At 36.2% G+C, this 19,571-nt stretch overlaps 1 long non-coding RNA gene across 4 annotated transcripts in view; it reads left to right on the top strand.

The window, feature by feature from the left end:
- Positions 1-16,925, top strand: part of LOC134485921 (uncharacterized) — a 40,601-nt gene extending 23,676 nt beyond the window's left edge. For 2 of the 4 annotated variants that reach the window (XR_010064295.1, XR_010064292.1), the window contains 2 exons: positions 11,854-13,105; positions 14,012-16,925. This is a non-coding gene — a long non-coding RNA (uncharacterized LOC134485921). The remainder of the gene's footprint in view (positions 1-11,853; positions 13,106-14,011) is intronic. The other 2 variants (XR_010064293.1, XR_010064294.1) reach the window with 2 other exon arrangements.
- Positions 16,926-19,571: the final 2,646 nt, after the last annotated feature.

Genomic DNA, 19,571 nt, shown 5'->3' with positions numbered 1-19,571 from the left:
CAAACCGTGAGGTCATATTTCTACATAGGTGCTAGAGATACAGACTCAAGTCTTCATGCTTTACTCACTGAACAATCCTACCAGCCTCCCAGCTCCGCAGTACTACCTCTTCTCTCTCAGACCCTAGGAATTTCTTCTAAAAGAACAATGTTTTCTGGTATGACAAAGAGACACTGGTATTCCAAAGGAGTCGTAATAGAATAGGCTGGTTTTTAAGGAAATCATGAAGATCACACACATACACAAATACAAATATGGTAGTTTACTCCTTATAAACTTTAAGCTTCAGAACATGTTAATGAAAGTGCATATGATTTGAAGGAGAATGCAGACACCCACCAGACTTTAAGATTTCCCTCCACTATTCATTGGAAAGAAAAGTCATCCTAAGAGCTTTTCTCTCAATTTATACATAACTCTGACCACATATGCTCCTATGATTAAAATAGTTAACATCCAATTTTAAAGAAATGTCATATGAGATTTAAAGACTTTCCCTTCAAATGAATTTAAGTATTAGGTTTCTCAGAAGAAGAGAAATCAATATAAATTTATGCTGAATTCCCAGGTCATTTTTTTTACATTTAAATGTTGCCTACCCTATGCATCTGCAGCCTCTTTTGTATGGAATTTGATAAGACTTCTTAAACCAAGAACCAGGGTTGTTAAAAATTCTTTGTACCCCTTTTATACAAACATCCAGCTTCTTACATAAACACGTTTTTATCATCTGGAATGATTCATAAAGCCTCTAATCCCCTGGTGTAATAGGACACTACTCACTTACACATTCCAGGGATGAGTAATTTCACAAGCCAGAAAAAGAGACAAATATATTAAAATGATTCTGCAATACAAATTTCAAAGAGAGAAAGAATAAAATGGAAGTGAATGTAGAAATTGAAGACTTTTCTCATTATGAAGAAGGGTGTATTAGATCTGCCTGTCAGAGGACTTAATACATAAGTCTGCACAGGCAACCTGACAATCACTCTGCCAGAATCCTACTTCATGTGCATGTACCTACAAATGTTCAATTTTTATCGCTGCTAACTACAAAGTGAAAATTGCATAATAATCAGCCTGCAGTGAACCATGGGACAGAGAATCAGTGAGAAATCTCATTATCCTTTCATCTAGGGTCACGTAATTTCAGAGGCAGAGTGGTTAGATTCTCCTAAAATTTCAAGCTTTGCTTTAGTAGCTGTAGGTTGAGTCCCTGCTGTTTAAGAGGCAGACTGTAGTCAGGTGTAAGCTGGGTTAGCACATCACATGAGACAGATCTTTTTTTAGAAACAGAAACACGTAGTCAAATAATGTCCTTTGTCCTGGATGAGAAATGCACAGGCAGATTGTTTGAATAATTGCATAAAGCTTTCTGGATGAGCAGACAGATTGAACCTTAAAACACAGTCTAGATAAACAGAGATGGAGAAAGATAATGAGATTTAGACATGATCTCACAAATGAGAAACAATATCATAGATGGATGGGGACTGGAAAGCTTCACCTCAGTTTTCAGAAATCTTAGGTGCTAGATTTCATGATACGATGCTGTCAGATTTGTAGGGCAGAATCAAGGATTATCATTTTCATAAAGAATGGATATTTGCATAGATCTTGTTAATAAAGGTGGCGGGAATATTATGACAAGATACTTGGGCTGAGGCATTTTCTTCAATTCCCTTTCTTTTCAAAACTTTCTGAAACTATGACACTGAAGCTCAGTGGGATGTTTGTAGACTTTTAACTCATATCGCTTTGTTTGGGCGTTTCTGGTCTTACTGGTCTTTTGCAGTTATATTATGGTTTCAGATTACGGGTTTTGTTTGGTTCTCTGTTTCTCTGTCTCTGTCTCTCTGTGTGTATGTATGTGAGAGTGATTTTTCCTTTTCTTTTCTATTCATTCGTTAATTCATTAATTCATTTATGTTCATTTATCCCAAATGCTGCCCCTCCTTCTGGGCCTCAACGGGAGAAGATCTGTCTATTCTGGCACAGGGAGATAAGATAACCTGAGGGGAAATCCTCTCAGAGGAGAAGGGGGAGGGGCATGGATGGAGGATTTCTGTGAGGCTAGACAGGGAGCCTTATTGGGGAAGAGATATCACAGTCAGGCTACAGCTTTAGGGCTAGCCTCCACTCTAGTTGTTGGTGGCCTACATGGACATTGAGCTGTACATTGACAGCTACTATGTATGCTGGGGTCTTCGTTCCAGCTTATGTGAGTTATGTTGTTGGTTATTTGGTAGCTCAGGCTCTGAGAGCTCCCAGCAGTTCAGTTTAGCTGATTCCATTCAACCTTCTGTACATTCCCATCCCTTTCCGGACCTTTAATACTTTTCACAACTCTTTCATAAGAGTCTCCAACCTCTGTCCAGTGTTTGGCTGTGGGTATTTCAATCTGTTTCAGTCAGCTGTTGGATTGAGCCTCTCAAAGAACGGTTATGCTAGACTCCTGTCAGCAAGCATAGCAGGGAATAATTGATAATGTCAGGGATTGGTGCTTGACCGTGGGATGGGTTTCAAGTTGGGCCAGGTATTGGTGGCCCATTCTTTTAGGTCTACTCTATCTTTGTCCATGCATTTCTTTTAGACAAGACAAATTTTCAGTCGAAGTTTTGTGGGTGGGTTGGTGTCATTATCACTCCACTAGGAGGTTGTTCTTTATTCTTTTGTTTGCTTGCATGATTGCTTTTGAAAGAAAGACAGGTAGGAAAGAAGGAAGGAAGGAAGGAGAAAGAAAGACAGACAGACAGACAGACAGAAAGGAAGAAAGAAAGAAAGAAAGAAAGAAAGGAAGGAAGGAAGGAAGAAAGCAGGCAGGCAGGCAGGCAGGCAGACAGGCAAGCAAAGAGAAAGGAAAGAAAGAAAGAACAGAAAGAAAGAAAGAGAAAGAAAGAAAGAAAGAGTGAGAGAGAGTGAGAGAGAGAGAGAGGGGAAAAGGAAGAAAGAAAGCAAGAAAGGAAGGAAGGAAGGAAGAAAGAAAGATAATAGAAGGAAGGAAGGAAAGAGAAAGAGTTGTGGAGTTGTGTGGTTATGGAGGAGGCAGGAAGAATGTGTGAGGACTTATGGGAAAGGAAACCATAATCAGAATATATTGTATGAAAAATTTTCTCAATAATATATATGTGCATGTGTGTATTTGTTACAACAATGAAAAGAAAAGAAACTGTGAATTTAAGAAAAAGCAAGGTTGATACATTGGAGAGATCAAAAAACCAAAATAATAGGATTCTGAATCTCAGAGTTTTCTGAGACCTCAGAGGAAATATTGAAAGTCTGACCAGTAAGTGAACTTTTATTTTTTGATTTTATGGGCTTGCTGATAATGAATACATACCTAACTAAACACAGCTCCTTCTTTTATTGCACTGAAATTTTAAAAATAACTTGACTAGTACTAAAAATGCAAAATTGCAGTTAATTATCTGGTATTGTGTGTTTTTCTGATGCCATGTAGCTTTCATTATCCTTTTCCTTAATCCTTATCATGTGGGTATAGGTGAAGCACTTAACATGTTTACTGCCACTGTTGATCATCACACAAGTCAGTGATGTGGCTACACAATACACTTGCTGTCACATGACTTAGCGAAGAGAGCTAGGAGTTAGTGAATTCATCTTCATTCTTCAACCGCTCCTCTAGTTTGTTCACCACCAACTCACCCTGCCTTGACTCAACGCTTGTCAGTTCTATGGGAACCTGTCATGGATTTCAAACATAAGTGAGATCTTCCTAGTGTTTGTATCTTTGCTGATTCTCTTTTGCCCAATTTTATTATTTTATTCAATGTAGACCCAAGGATATTGCTACAAACAAGCTGAAAAGTAGTCTTATTCTTGTACCTCTTATTTCTGACCTGTGTTTCATATTTTTAACTTTTATTGAAAATAGATTTTTCTCATGCAATATAATCTTCATTATCGTTTCCCTTTCCTCTAGTCTCTCTAGCTCTTCCATACCATACTTTCCCCCTTTGGATCCACTCCATTTATTTCTCTCATTAGAAAATATCAAGCTTCTAAGAGACAAGAACCAGATATGACAAAATATTACATACAGCGAAGTAAAAACTGTCATGTGAAAGTTTGACAGGCAACCCAACAGGAGGGAGTTGCAGGAGTTCCAAAAGCAGGCACAAGAGTTAGAGGCCCACTCATTCTGTTCTCATAGTCAGGAGTGCCATAAAAATACTAAGTTAAAAGCTATAATATATGGACAGTGTACCTGGTATAAACCCATATAGGTTCTGTCCTTGATGCTTGTCTGTGAGTTCATATATGATTTGCTTAGTTGATTCAGAGGGCTTTGTTCTCCTGGCGTCCTCTATCCCCTCTGACTCTCAAAAACTTTCCACCTCCTCTTAGGCAGGATTCTCTGAGCTCTGAGTGGATGGATGTGATGGAGACCTCTGATTTAGACTCTAAATAATGTCTGACTGTGGTAGACATATCTTTTTCCATATGCTACAGAAGAAAGCCTCTCTGATGATGACTGAATAAGGTGCTAATATATGAGTATAGAAGAGCATCTTTAGGAATGCTTTCCTTGTTTTGTTTTGACCAGTTGTCTTTGTTTTTACCCTTGGTCTCTGGTCTATATAGTCTATGGTTATTGCTTAACTTAGCAGTTTTAGATATGGGTTTCTTTTGTGGAGTGGACCTCAAGTTATACCAAACATTGGTGAGCTATTGCAAAACGTTCTGTGCTACCATTGCCCAGTTATATTTTGCAGGTAGAACAAATCAGAGGTTTGGTGACAGGGTTGGTATTAGCAGCCTAGAGAGTACCTTCCTACACCAAAAAGAGTAAAACATAGGAGTGAGGAATTCACATGCAGGCACCAGCTCAATTACCCATCTTCAATGAGTTTTGTGGGTGTTTTCATTGACAAAGGGCCATGCTGTCAGTTTGTGGGGAGCAACCCTTTGTTTTAGCAACGGCCTGTATTGTTTTGGAATTTCCATGGGACCCACTTGGCCAATAATTCAGTAAAATGAAATCCAGTCACTTCACTGGAAGACTTGCCTAATGACAAGAGATGAAGAGTTAATTCCAGCACTCCTTAAATTATTTCACAAAACAACAACAGAAGAAACTTTGTGCAGTTCATTTTATGAGACCAACTTTGCCTATACTCAAACCACATAAAGACTCAAAAAGAAAAAGAATTACAGACTAATTTTCCTTATAAACATACTTGCAAAAATACTTAATAGAATAATACTTATGACCTGAATCCAAGAACACATCAGAAAGCACACATTTTTACCATGATCAAGTAGCTTTTGTCCCCGAGATCCAGAGATGGTTCATTATATGTCCATCAATAAATGTTACCCACCACATAAACAAACTGAAAGAAAACAAAATCACATGATTATGTCAGTAGATGCAGAAAAGGCCTTTGACAACACCCCTTCATGATGAAAGTCCTGGAGAGATCATGGATACAGCAGACATACCGAAACACAATAAAGGAAATGTAAAGCAACTCTACAACCAATATCAGATTAAGTGGAGAGAAATTTAAAACAATTCCAGTTTTTCCTCTTAAGTTCAAGTTCTTCACCACCCTTGTTGATCTCTTTTAGAAAAGCTTCAATTTGTAAGCGTTCTATAAAAGTTCAAATTGAATACAACACAGAAGACATCTGGCAATTTTAAAGTTGTGTGTGTGTGTGTGTGTGTGTGTGTGTGTGTGTGTGTGTACATGTTTGAATTTATCTTATAATTACATCACCCTCCCCCATTTCATTTTTCCCTTCCTCACGTCCCTTGCATTTCCCTTGCTCTCTCTCAAATGCATGTCCTACTTTTCTCTAATTGTTGTTACAAACACCCACGCCCCTCCCCCACACTCATAAGTACAATTTGCTCATCCTGTACAATATTACCTGTGTGTATCATCTCAGGATAAAAAACAGGTCGTTAAATTCATAACTAATTACAGTGCAGAGAACAAGAGATTATGTGATCCCCAGTATCAAGTAACACACATATAAAGCACTCCGTGCACTAGGGGCTCGGGGATCATTGTGGAAGAGGTGGTGGGAAGGGTTTAAGGGTCAGAGGAACAGGAAGCTTGCTATGAGACTGTTTCCTCCATATTTCATTTGGCTTCTGTATGGCCATTTCTTCCCTCCTCCTGGACAGATATTTCAATTGATGCTTAATAATGTAATCAAATGTTAGCAACTGCCATTCTAAGGGGAATCATAATAAATAGATCTGTTAATTACCAATACTGATGTCCTATTCAGTTGTGAAATTATAAGACCCAAATGTATGGTGTATTTACCACAGTAAGGACTGTCAATTAAGTTCTTATTAAGTGTAACTAGCCTTTTGTTTCATTTGTTGAGATAAGTATTACGTCAATCAACATATTATCCATTGATCTCAAGTTTTTCTTTTTGCATTTGATTGGTTTATAGCTAAATACATAAAGACTCAACAAACAGAATTACAGACCAATTTTTTTTATAAACGTACATGCAGAAATGTTCAATAAACCAACACTTGCAACAATTAATGAAAACAAGACATGAATTTGACACAGAAAAAGAAAGGGATGTATATAAAAGTTTGAAAGGAGAAAAGGAAAGTTTGAAATTATGCAGTATTATAATCTTGAGAAGAAAACAATTAAAAATGACTAAATAAATTTAAAAAAATTATAGGAATAATTAAAACCATCTATTCTAGTAGAATTTTATACTCACCAAATTACTGTAGAGGTAGTAAAGTTCTCTGCACTCTATTTCCAAATTCAGCAACTCTCTGTGCTGCTGTTGAATTCAAAGATTCTTTGTGTATTTTAGGCACAGATATTTTACCAAATACATGGTTTCTAACATTTTTTTAGGAAAAAATAACTCATGTTTACTTCTTACAGCTATACTCTTAATAATTTTTCTTTGATCTGGGACCCATTTGGAATACATATTGCATGTGTTGTGATTCCACAGGTGCCCATGATTTTCAGGAACACAGATTTTCTGTGTACTAGATGATATTGACAGTCCTGCACACTGCTAGCCATGGTACATGTGATGGTGATTTTCAGGAGGAACATTACTGAGTCGAAAGCCATTCTCATACACATTTAAGGCACATACACTGTTAGTACCAGTATGACTTGTTCTTGATACTAGGCTTTGACAATGGACTTTAGGGCTGACCTGTTTCCATTCCATGATATCAGCCCTTCTTCTTCATGTTTCCTCCCTTATGATATTCTTTTGGAACAGACTCAAGGTAGAGTATGTATTAAAGCAGAGAGAATACATTCTTCTTCCTTAAGATAAATTATCTACAAAGATCATTTGAAGTTCTTCCCCTTAGAAATTTCTAAGATCTTCCCCACTTCTTTATAAAAACATTTATTTATATAACTATAGTATTATTTGTTTGTGCTCCATTCTTAGACTCAACAAATTCTCCAAGGAAAGTTGGCACATTTTGTACCATTTTAAAAGTCTTAGATATTAAGAACTGTACTCTGGTTGTCTTTCTACTTGACTTTATGAGATGACATTTGATACATGTGTGAATACTAAAACATTCACAAAGATATATATATGTATATATCTTGTTATAGATACTGAAATATATGTATATTGAAATACATGTACATATGTATGTACATATATATTGTAAAAATCTACAATCAAATATGAGTTCAATTTGATGACTCCAACTCAAATCCACTACCATATGGTTTGTTCTAACCTCCTCCCTTGGTTATTTGAGTGTTTCACCTACCAGAGGATGCCTGATTCCATTTGCCATAAATGTGTCTTCAGTAATTACATGGAGTGTTCAGTGGCCTGTCAAGGTTAATCTGTGTGAAAATGACCTTACCCACTACAGCATAGTGACTATATACAGTTTACTTCTCCCTTAACCCTACAGATTTTACTGATCTCCAAAATTACATAGATTAGCACATTTTTGCCTATTAACTTCAGTGGGATTGTTTCACAATTGAATGTCAAATTTTCCTGTTTTGTCAGATTTTACATTATTGGAACCCTACAAATTATGTTTTTTAACTTTGGATGTAATTCAGTTTATTCTTTTTGCTATAAAATCTTATGAACTTTGACAAATGATTACATCTTACATATACCACTGCTGTATAATTCAAGAATAGTTTCAGAAACCCTAAAATATCTCTCATATATTACCTAATTCTACCATTCTACCCCTAACATTGACTGAACTCCTGATAAGCATTAATCTGTCTTATGGTTTTGTCCATTTTCACACTTTCTTGTGATTGAGAATAATACATAGTCTCTTTAGATTTTTCTATTACTAATATGTGTTTTAAATTTCATGTATATCTTTTCTTGGGTCGATAGCTCAATTTTTACTGCTCTTGAATATTATTTACTGTATGATATGGCAATTTTGTTTATGCAGTCACCACCTGACCGGACTGAGTTGTTATTGAGTGACGTCTGCACTAAACTTTCATATGCCAGCGAATGTGAGGTTACACATTATGATTTGAATATGAAATGTGCAAAATAAGTTCATGTATTTGGATCCCTGCTGATATTATTTGGGGTGTCTATGGAATTGTTAAGAAGTAGGGCCTGGATGATACAGGTAGGACTGTTAGTTTTGGTCTTGGCATGTTACTGTCTATCCTCACTCAGCTTCTTCATCCACCAGTGATATGAGAAGCAGCTGTTTCATGCTGTACCACGATGCCTCCTCCTCTATGACAGGCTGAAATCCCTCTGAATTCATGAGCTAAAATAAATCATCTCTTAAAAGTTTTTTAAGGAATTTTATCATAGCAATGACAAAAATAACTAATACAAAACATAGTACTTTTAATATTTCTTAGGCCTTTAGAGTTAATTTGTGAGAGAATTTTGGATTTTTTTTTTGAGTTGTCACATAGAAGTGCTCTAAAATCCTGTAAGAAGAGTTTTATAGGGCATTTACATATAGGGGACTGAAGCAGAATGATGTTAGAAGTGCAGACAAGGGCCAATCCTCTGCCCATGGCCTCAAAAAGGAACAAGGGCACTGTCTTACTGCTTTATTTGGAATATTTAGTCCGTGATGTTATGTATTGAAAATATCTCTTCCTCTTAATGCTCTCTCCTTCTTCACCTCTACCACCAGAGGTGGTGATAGTACCTGGTCATTAAGAACTGATAGTAGATCACAGTTAAGAACTTAACTCGAGTCTCATAAAACTCTGGACTTTTGAACAATGACGAGATACCTAAGACTATAATACTATTCTACTATTCAGTTAGACTAATGAAATTTTCACTAAGAGATGGCTATGAGCTTTTGGGGTCTGGACATGGAATGATAATGTCTAAATATGAGATGTTCAAATAGACTTATTGTGCTGTTTCGAGGATTTTGGAAACTTTAGTATATAGTTTCATCCAGTAGAAGTAGATTGACAGGTTGGGCCTTAGAAGGCAAAAGACTAAGCTTCATCAGCTCTCTGGTTACTGCTACAGTATGGGAGGTATTAGCTCTTATTTATACCAAGGAAACTACCATGCTAGCTTTGGCATCATTATGATGCCCTGGAATTCTCCTGAAACTACGATCAAAATGAGTTATTTTGCAATTTATGTCACACATTTCATCACACTGACAAGAAAATAATGAATACAGGGGGAGTTATTATCTCATTTGGATAAATATCTTAAGGTAGAAATTCTGGGTCTTGTGGTAAACTTGCATTTAGTTCTGCATTTAAATATAGAAGTGTGGTTCAAAGCAAGCAAAACATGTGTACATACCCAGCCATCAGCAATGACCTATTGTTCCTGGTGCTTTCAAGCTTCTGATATTTTCAGTGAGAATAGATTTTATTATTCTAATAAGTGTGCAATGATACTTCATTGTCATTTAAAATTTTGCTTTCCTAATGATAAATAATGCTGCACATACTTTTTATATACTTACTTTTTGTAAGTGTTATATCTAGTGCTGTGTCCTGAATTTTTTCATATCAGTGGTTATTACTTAATAGGTACTTAATCTTTTCAGTTACTTTAAAAGATTTTTTAAAAAATGTATCTATATATATTTTAAAATAATAGTAAACCACACCATTCTTCCTGTTCCCATTTCTAACTCTAGTCCCCCTCGTCTCTTCTCTCCAATCTTTCTAAGCCTCTGTCCACTCTCATATTGATGACCCCTTTTTCCTTGATTTAAAAATTTTATCTCTCTAACTAGATATATCTTTTCCAAATATTCTCTTACTTTATAATTCTAAGTTGTTTGAACTTTCAAAAATATTACCTGTAGAGATTTTTAAGAGATTTTTATGACAATTTCATTATAATATGTTTTCTTTGTAAGATAATTTTTCTATTCTAGTTTCGTAGTTTGTACAATACGAGTGGCAAAGCCCCAGGCTTTGGCATTCCTTGCAGCCTCTACCTCTAAGATACACCCTCAACCCCACTTGAGCATTTTTTAAAGACTGCATTTATTGGTATTACATTCTCACTGTCATGTAAGGGTCAGCACGCCCAGGTTTCAAAAAGTTTTGATTACTTCAAATACAAAGTTTATGTTAATTGAATGATGTCTTCGGTCTGCTCTCTGCTACCTCATGCGGGCTGTAATTTATGTTATGTTTATGTCAATTAGCTTACTATATACATTTCATATAAATCAAATCACAGAGTGTATATCTTTTCATGCTCTTTCAGCTAGCATATGTTTTCAAGATTCTTTCAACGCATGTATCAAACTTAACTCTTTTATGAATAAATAATGTTCCATTATATATGTAATAAATACAAATATACATAAATTATGTATAACATACCCACATATACACACATATATACACACATACACTATATATTCCTATGCATTGGTAAAACTATTTGTTCACTCTCCTGTTGAGAGACATGGGATGTTCCCCTGTGTTAGCCTGTAAGTGACATTGTTCTGAGCACTATATATGTCTTAGATCAGTTCTAGTTTTCAGTTTTCTTACAATTGCCAGGACATATGGCAGTCCTGTGTTTAGTTTTATCAGGAGTTGCCAAATGGTTTCTTCAGTGAACCCTCATGCCTTATATACTCTTCCCTACCCACCAGCAATGAATTAAGTTAGCAATTTCTGGAAATTCTTGCAAAAAGTAGTAACTGTTATGTTTTGTTCATAGTGGGTATATTAGCACACTGTGTTTTGGATTGACGCTTTCCTAAAGACCTTGGACATCTACTTAAATACTTACTGTACATATGCATAATTCTTTTTAAATATATATTTGCACCTTTGTTCTACAAGATTTGTGGGGGTTTTGTTGTTGTTGAGTTATAGAAGTTCTTCTAAACTTCTGGATATTAACCTAATATACTATATAATTGACAAATATTTTCTGTTTATGTTTGTTGCCTTTTAGTTATGATATTTAATAAATAGATTGAAATGTGTGCCTAGTTAGATTCTTTTTGACTAATTTGATCTTTGTATCATTTAAAGAATTTGTTGTCAAATCAATGCTATATTTAATAACCAATTAATGATGAATTCATAGAGGCAGATGTGTCTTAACGACTTTCATTAAAAAAATGCAGAGTTTTAGATCTTCAACTTAATGTTCTAGCTGCCTGAAAACGCATTAGCAAGTGATTCTCCAATATGGATTGAGTTTTCATTTTCTCTTCAGTGTCTCTAATACAACCTCAAAAATATTTTGCTATCTAATAATGGGTCAGGATAATATGACATAATTCATATTTTATCTATACTTTCATAAAAGAGGCTGAAGAGCTTTCATATACTTTCTTCTTACTCTTTTGTTTACTTCCTTCCTCTTTCTTTTTTTCCCCAGAGTTAACGACTGAACCCAGGACCTCTTTCACTGAGCTAAGTACCCAGCCCTTACATGAAATGATCTTAGTTACTTACCAAATGGTATTTTATTTGCCAGTGTTTTTAACATTGTAATAGTATTATGAATGGGATTTATATCACTGTTGTGAAGATGTCAGTGGCTGTCTTTTCAGCGGAAACTTATGTGGTAATAGTGTTAGTGTCCATCTGCCAACAGATACTATATTTGATGCTAGGTGCTTTATTTGCGACATTTTTTCAGGTCATTTAACTATTTTAAAAAAGTGAAAGTAAGCAAACACGAAGAGATAGAATAGCTTTAATAACTGTTTCATGAACATACTATTGAGATAGTTACTAATTTCCATACTTAGCAAAGTAGAATTCATAATTCTTTGGTGAATGAATGTGTTGGAGGATCAGCCTGGCCCTATGGAAATTCTGCCATTTTCCCCAAAGTAGCAGGCATTCTATATGCTGCCAACACTATCGACTATTTATTGACTCAGTTGTTCTGTAGTAAAAGATATTATGTAGGCTTCTTTATGTTCAAAAGAGTAGTCTATAGCTTAATTCAAAGATATCATTTGATTTTTCTTAGAAATTCAAGAAGAATGACTTTTGGCGAGATAATTTTAAAACTATTAGACTATTTTAAAACAATTACAAAATGCAGTCAACTATCACTCAAATAGGCATGTTCTTCAAATTACATTGAAGGGAACTGGGGACTCTGATGGCAGAATCTGAAATCTATTTTAGCTTGTTAGAGATTGCCGATAGAATCCCCCTAGGGAAATAGAGCGGTTTGCCTATTTGGAAACAGGGTGATGAAGCATTTTATTTTTTTTCCAGGAAAGATTTACTTGTATGTTTTTCTCTAAACTCGAGAGTACTGATTTATCTTTTGAACACTCCTGGATTTATACCAGTCCACCTACTTGATTCACATACTCTATTTTATAGCTGAAAGTGTCCAACAGAAAACTATGTGATACACAGAGTGAAGTGAAAAGTGTTACTCTGTTTCTCGGATTTGGGTTCAATGCCAGAGTCCTTTTTTGTATTTCATTCTTTTCAAATAATTTCACATTTCCATATTTGTTTGCTTACTCTAATATGGAGCTGAGAATCCATGCTATACACTGTTACATGGACTGAGAGAAGTCGCACATGTGCCAAGCCCAGCACTAAGCAAGTAGAGGTCTCTCAAGTCGAGACGATCCGTTCTCTCGCTGGATTTTCATCAGGTATTTGGGAATGCTGAACGATATCACGAAGTTGTTCCCTACTGTGAATTCTCAAACTTTACCGAAAACAGGTTTAGGACAAAGCACACTGGGAATTGGTCTGTAGCCACGTGGGTGGAGAAGGGCTGGCTAACCGGAAAGAGATAGAGTTTGAGAAATGTTCGAAACAGGAACTTTCACAAATTGGCAGGAACTTTTTTTTTTAACTTGAGTATTTCTTATATACATTTCGAGTGTTATTCCCTTTCCCGGTTTCCGGGCAAACATCCCCCTAATCCCTTCCCCTCCCCTTCTTTATGGGTGTTCCCCTCCCCATCCTCCCCCCATTACCACCCTCCCCCCAACAATCTAGTTCACTGGGGGTTCAGTCTTAGCAGGACCCAGGGCTTCCCCTTCCACTGGTGCTCTTACTAGGATATTCATTGCTACCTATGGGGTCAGAGTCCAGGGTCAGTCCATGTATAGTCTTTAGGTAGTGGCTTAGTCCCTGGAAGCTCTGGTTGCTTGGCATTGTTGTTCATATGGGGTCTCGAGCCCCTTCAAGCTCTTCCAGTTCTTTCTCTGATTCCTTCAACGGGGGTCCTATTCTCAGTTCAGTGGTTTGCTGCTGGCATTCGCCTCTGTATTTGCTGTATTCTGGCTGTGTCTTTCAGTAGAGATCTACATCCAGCTCCTGTCGGCCTGCACTTCTTTGCTTCATCCATCTTGTCTAATTGGATGGCTGTATATGTATGGGCAGGAACTTTTGACAACTCTAAGAATCTTGAACATTTGCAACTATGATCTCCACTGTGTGTGTGCAAAACATAAAACCTGGCAGACAAAAACAGAACTATGCCTCTGTCTCTAGCTACTGCTATCTAGTTCTATTAATTTTGATTATCTTATTTTATTATTATTCCTTAGGAACCTGTTCACTTTTAAAAAAAAAAATTTCTGTTGCATCTCCTGAAAGTGGAATTGCAGACAGTTGCTGACTACTGTGTGGTTGCTGGGAACTGAATCTGCGTCTGCAAGAGGAACTAGTTCTTTTAAACCCCTGAGCTCTATCTCCAACTGCCTGCTAACTACTTTTTAACAAACATCTTCATCTATTGGATTTGTGTTTTGATTTTTATTCTCTAAGATGGTAACAAAAAATATTTCACACACTGTGTGCTCTATATTGTTATTTAAGGAGTCATATGTGTTAATTAATGTTTGAAATAAGTCTGAAAGTGTCTTGTTCGATACTTACTAACCATTGCTATCTCTTGGCCTGAATAGTTTAGTAATATGTCATATGCCAGAGAAGATGTAAGAATTAAGATAGAATGTTAGGTTTGAAAGTGATACATAATTTTCATGAAAAATATTCTCAAGATGATGTATGGATATTTTCAACTAGCTTGTGTAGATCATATAAAGTTTTATAGTTTTTTATCACAACGAAATATTCATTAAGGAGAACCTTCTTAGAAAATAAGAAGCAACAGTCAGCTGGAGTTTTACTTTATTTTTTAACGGGGAAACGGTTATAGTTCTTCTTCCTATTATTATCATTAATCTGTTTTTTTACCATCCAGTCATTAGTCATTATCCCCCTCCTATTATTGCTACTTCATATTTCCAGCTAGCTTAACACTGAAATGCAATTTCAAGTCCTTTCAGAAACTTAAATAAAATAAAATGGAGTGTTTTTTTCCCTTCAGGTCATTCAGTCAAAGTCCTAATAAGGGCACAAACTTCAGAAGCTTGGGCTGTCCTATGATTCCTCAGAAATGAAACAAGCAGCTTCCCAGGGCCTATGGACCGATTTGGTCACAGGCACTATGTTGCTCAAACAGCTTCCCTGGAGCAGAACACAGAAAAGAAGCTCCAGTCAACAGAAAAGTGTGAGCACTCAGGTCGGGAACGTATCTAACTGTTTACTGGAGCTCTCACTCTTTGAAATACTTCAGTGACACCAGAATCTATAGCAAATCCTACAGACTCTAAAATGAAGAATAATGTCAACCATTAAACAGATCTGTGGAAGGAATGAGCCACTTGCTCCACAAGTGTTTGCTAAGAAGACAGAGCACAGCATACACACATTTGAGAGATATGTATGGACTTTTCAAGAAAGGAGCTGAAGGGGTTTACAACCCCATAGGAAGACACAAACAACAATATCAACCAACCAGACCCCCCAGAACTCCCAAGAACTAAACCACCAACCAAAGAGTACACACGGAGGGACCCATGGGGCCAGCTGCATATGTAGCAGAGGATGGCATTGTCTGGCAGCAATAGGAGGAGAAGCCCTTGGTCCTGCCAAAGCTGGATACCCTAGTGTAGGGGAATGCCAGGATTTTGAGGTGGGAAGGTGTGTGTGGGAGGGGGAACATCCTTAAAGAGGCCAGAGGAGAGAGGATGGGAGAGGGGATTTTCAGAGGGGAAATCGGAAAAATGGATAACATTTGAAATGTAAATACATGAACTATCCAATTAAGAAAAAAAGAAAGAAAAGACTCCCATAAAAGCAGTGGCTTCAGGTCTGCTTGCAGAATGATGATCTGTTCTTTACTTTTTCAGAATAACTGGGATTCAAATTTTGCTATGTGTAACAAGTGTGCAAGTATTTTAATACTCACATTTAAAATTCTTCCCTATTATGCTTTAAGGTACACATTATATCATATGTACCCTGCATTTTGGGCAGGAAGAAAACAAAAGACCAAAAGACTAATAGTCTAATATCTGCTATATTGTTCTAATATTTTTGACTCATTTATAATTTGAGCATCAATGTATATCAGTATAAAATTTCATATATATATGAAGTGGAGTGGTTCACAATGACCAAATTTAAATCTGGGGCAAAGGGAGAAGTTTGTATTTAGGGAAATTCTTTCTCTAAATTGCTTCAGTTCTTCTCAGTATAAGCCTAAGAATTTCTTTATAAAAATACCGCAACTTTTATTTTTCCATTTAACCAAATGGAAATTTGTTTATCAATTGTTTGTCAATAATCACATTAATTTAGAAAAGAGAAGACAACACCCATGAGAATAATACGTGAAAATTTTGTTATTAAAGTTCAGCATGCTGACTTCATACCAGAAAACTGAAGTGTGTAACAAGAATCCCAGGAATGTGGAGTCATGGTTATTTTTGACTTCCTTGGGAGTTTTCTGCACTCTGCTCTCCAGAATTCAGGCAAGGCATATACTTCCTGGTGTATATAGCACATTCACTTAGGTGAATGGAAACTCTTCCAAAACAAATATCATTCACACTATTTACATTCCTAACATGTTAAACGTGGTGATTGTTAATTATGAAGTTGACAGAACTCAGAATCACCTTGGAGATGACCCTCTGCCATGCCTCTGGGGGGATTATCATTACCTTAACTGATATGGGAGAATCCATTTTGGCTGGAGAGAGACTCACTCTCTCAATGTAGAGTGATCAGCTTCAAAATAGAGGATGTGTATTGCTCTGCTTCTCATTGAGTGTGCAATGTGACCAGCTGCTTCTGGCTCCTGCCACACTGAATTCACAGCTATGATGGACTGAACTGTGAGCCAAAACAAACCCTTTCTCCCTTGAGTTGCTTTATTATTTTAGAATATTTTCTTATATATAGGAAAAGAAACTAATATAAATTAATACATATGCCTGAATGAATGAAAAACATTATTTTGCTAAAGTTTTAAACATTAATGCAATGATATTCTTTGATAGTAGTTTTGAATTGTGACACAAAATACTAATGTATACATATGCTCACAGAGCTGAAACTTAAGTGTTAACAATCAATACAAAAGTAAAACAAAACAAAAATAGGAGAATACCTTATCCTTACTCTATGCTTTTCTGTAGGTTTTCTTTTTAAATATCTCGAATTAAGATATACAGAGAATTATATTGGATTTAGATATAGAACCATAAGATTCAATTTAGAAGACTGGTTTGTGGAAGAAGAAAATAAGAATCATACAATCTTTAATTTGACTTGAGTACAGAAAATTTAGCAAGCAATATTAATCCCAACCCTTCCTTAGAATGATTCAGAACTGCTGGCAGAACACTAACGGTTGCTGAGCAGTAGTTTCTGGATACACATTCCCTCAACCTAAATATTCCGCAATGTTGGTGAGCAATTAGAAAGTCAAGAGAGGGGTTGGGGATTTAGCTCAGTGGTAGAGCGCTTGCCTAGGAAGCGCAAGGCCCTGGGTTCGGTCCCCAGCTCCGAAAAAAAAAAAAAAGAACCAAAGGAAAAAAAAAAGAAAGTCAAGAGAAAGGAAATAGGAACAAATGACTAACTAGGAGAGGTAGAGTGAACTTCAAGGATCACAGAGTTGGAATAATCTCATCACACAGAGTGAATGCTCACCTGAGGATTTTATGAAGACCTGAAATAATGTGTTCTCCACAGCTCTCTTATCTATCTATTGGAAAGAGCTTAAAAAGAAAAGTAGTTGATTTTTTAAGTGACAACACAGAATCAAAAATTAAATATTTGGGTTGTAAACATGGGAAGGGTTAGTAGTTCTAATGGCCAGTTTTAGTGGCATTCTTATTTCATTAATTCCATACCTCTCATTAGATAATTTATCACTAAAATTTATCTCTTTAACAATGTTGAAACTATGGGGATGCACAACTATTGTTATTCTCTCTGAAAACTGGTGATATTGTTTTGTGTCTGATTTGAATATGACATGACCTTAGGAATCAGGGTCAAGACTTCTGTTTGTAAAACAGAGTTGGACTAAACCTTAGTATCTGCATAACATTTCAGAAGGCAGGCAAATGTGCTCGGCAGCAGCCAAATTGTACTGCTCTTGATATAGCACTGTGGTTATCTTGGTTTAAACAAAACAGTCAGACAAACAAAAATAACAAAAACATCATCAAGGAAAGAGTTTTCTAAGAGGCTAGATACTAAATCGAGCAATATTTAGGATTATGTAAAACTTGACCATACTTACTTCTCTTTTCCTCAAGGAATGAACAAATTTGGTCTTAAGAATCCAAACCCACTAGCATTCTTATAATCCCGTGCTTTAGAATAAAAAGTTCCTAGCAATGGCACTCTCATTCTCCCATTAAACTCACCTCTCTTCAATCCCAACTGACAATTTTAAAAGTTGTCTCTGGTGGATACTTCTGGGGAAAAGCCAAATCCAATGAGATCCAGAGGGGACACACACAGCCCTGCATTGGATGCATTTTAAGACATCCAACTTAGTTCTCTTCAGATTTCAGAACAACACTTGAACATCATTTTCATGGGTCATTTGTTTCCATTGGATTTACCAACGAAGAGAATCAAGAAATTTGATAAGTGACCTTCTCCATAGTTGAAACATTTTGCTATTATGATATTATAAGGTACAGAAATGACTTCTTGTCATTCTAATTTTTTTCAAACTTAATAGATATCACTATGACAGAAGTAGCCAATGCAAACCGACTGTCCACGTCAACATGGTGCTGCTGAAACACTTGGGCTTCATTTACCAGGCAAGCAAGTGATGTGCTCTCCCAGCTTTCAGACAAGTTCAGATATACCAGATGCTTTTTCTGATGGTAATAATGGAGAACCTCCTATATTACTTGTTAATGACAAAGCAAATTATCAAAACAGACTGGTCTATTCATAGTCTCACAGACTATGGTCCCATTGGTCCAAAGCTGCAATAAACTTTATGAGGTGATGTGTAACATGGCATATTTATACCATATGAGTTGGATACAGAAGATATAACTAAGTTAGATGAATAGATTTTGTGTGTGAGGAAGACTTCATCATAGGTGATCTGCAGAGCTAGTGGCAAAAATTATTCCATGAACCATCCATTACAGAGTATTGAAGGTGGCTTTGCTGGAAGATCAAATGATTCAAACTATTCTTAGTAGATATCAAAGGAACCATTTCCTTCTATGCATTAGTGCCTTGAAATCTGCCTTAAAGTGTACTCTCAATGTAAATACTAATAATGATAAGCTTTAGGGAACAAAACCCTAGAAATTAGTAATAGGCTACTTAAAGTTATAATAATTTACTTCCATCAGGTAAAATGCTGTTGGACATAAGTAACCATTAATATCCCAGTTAGTTTTTGAAAATATTCTACAGATTAGTAAGAACTTCTAAAATACTATTTTTTTCTGGAGTGACAAGTCTTACAAGAAATTAGTCAGAATTGAGTTCCTTTATTAGCTCTTCAAACTGATTTCAGATGGCAGTGAGAATGTAACATTAAATATCACAGATTCCAAGATGTGGGTTTTGCTACAACTGTGAATAGCAGAAGCTGAGTCATAAGAGATAAAACACCCTTCCAGAGTTTTGGAAATCTGACAGGACTTCTGGTTCCTTAGAGTATAGTGATCACAGTAAGTCCATTCTGCCTAAGTTACCCCTGTCTTAGCAGTGCAAAAGAAATATCATCACACAGGTTACTGCACATAAGGTTGGAGAAGAGATGCC

Source organism: Rattus norvegicus, chromosome 2 (genome assembly GCF_036323735.1).
Source record: "Rattus norvegicus strain BN/NHsdMcwi chromosome 2, GRCr8, whole genome shotgun sequence".
Lineage (NCBI taxonomy): Eukaryota > Metazoa > Chordata > Mammalia > Rodentia > Muridae > Rattus > Rattus norvegicus.
The sequence above is the reverse complement of the archived record's forward strand: the minus strand, read 5'-3'. Positions and strand labels throughout refer to the sequence as shown.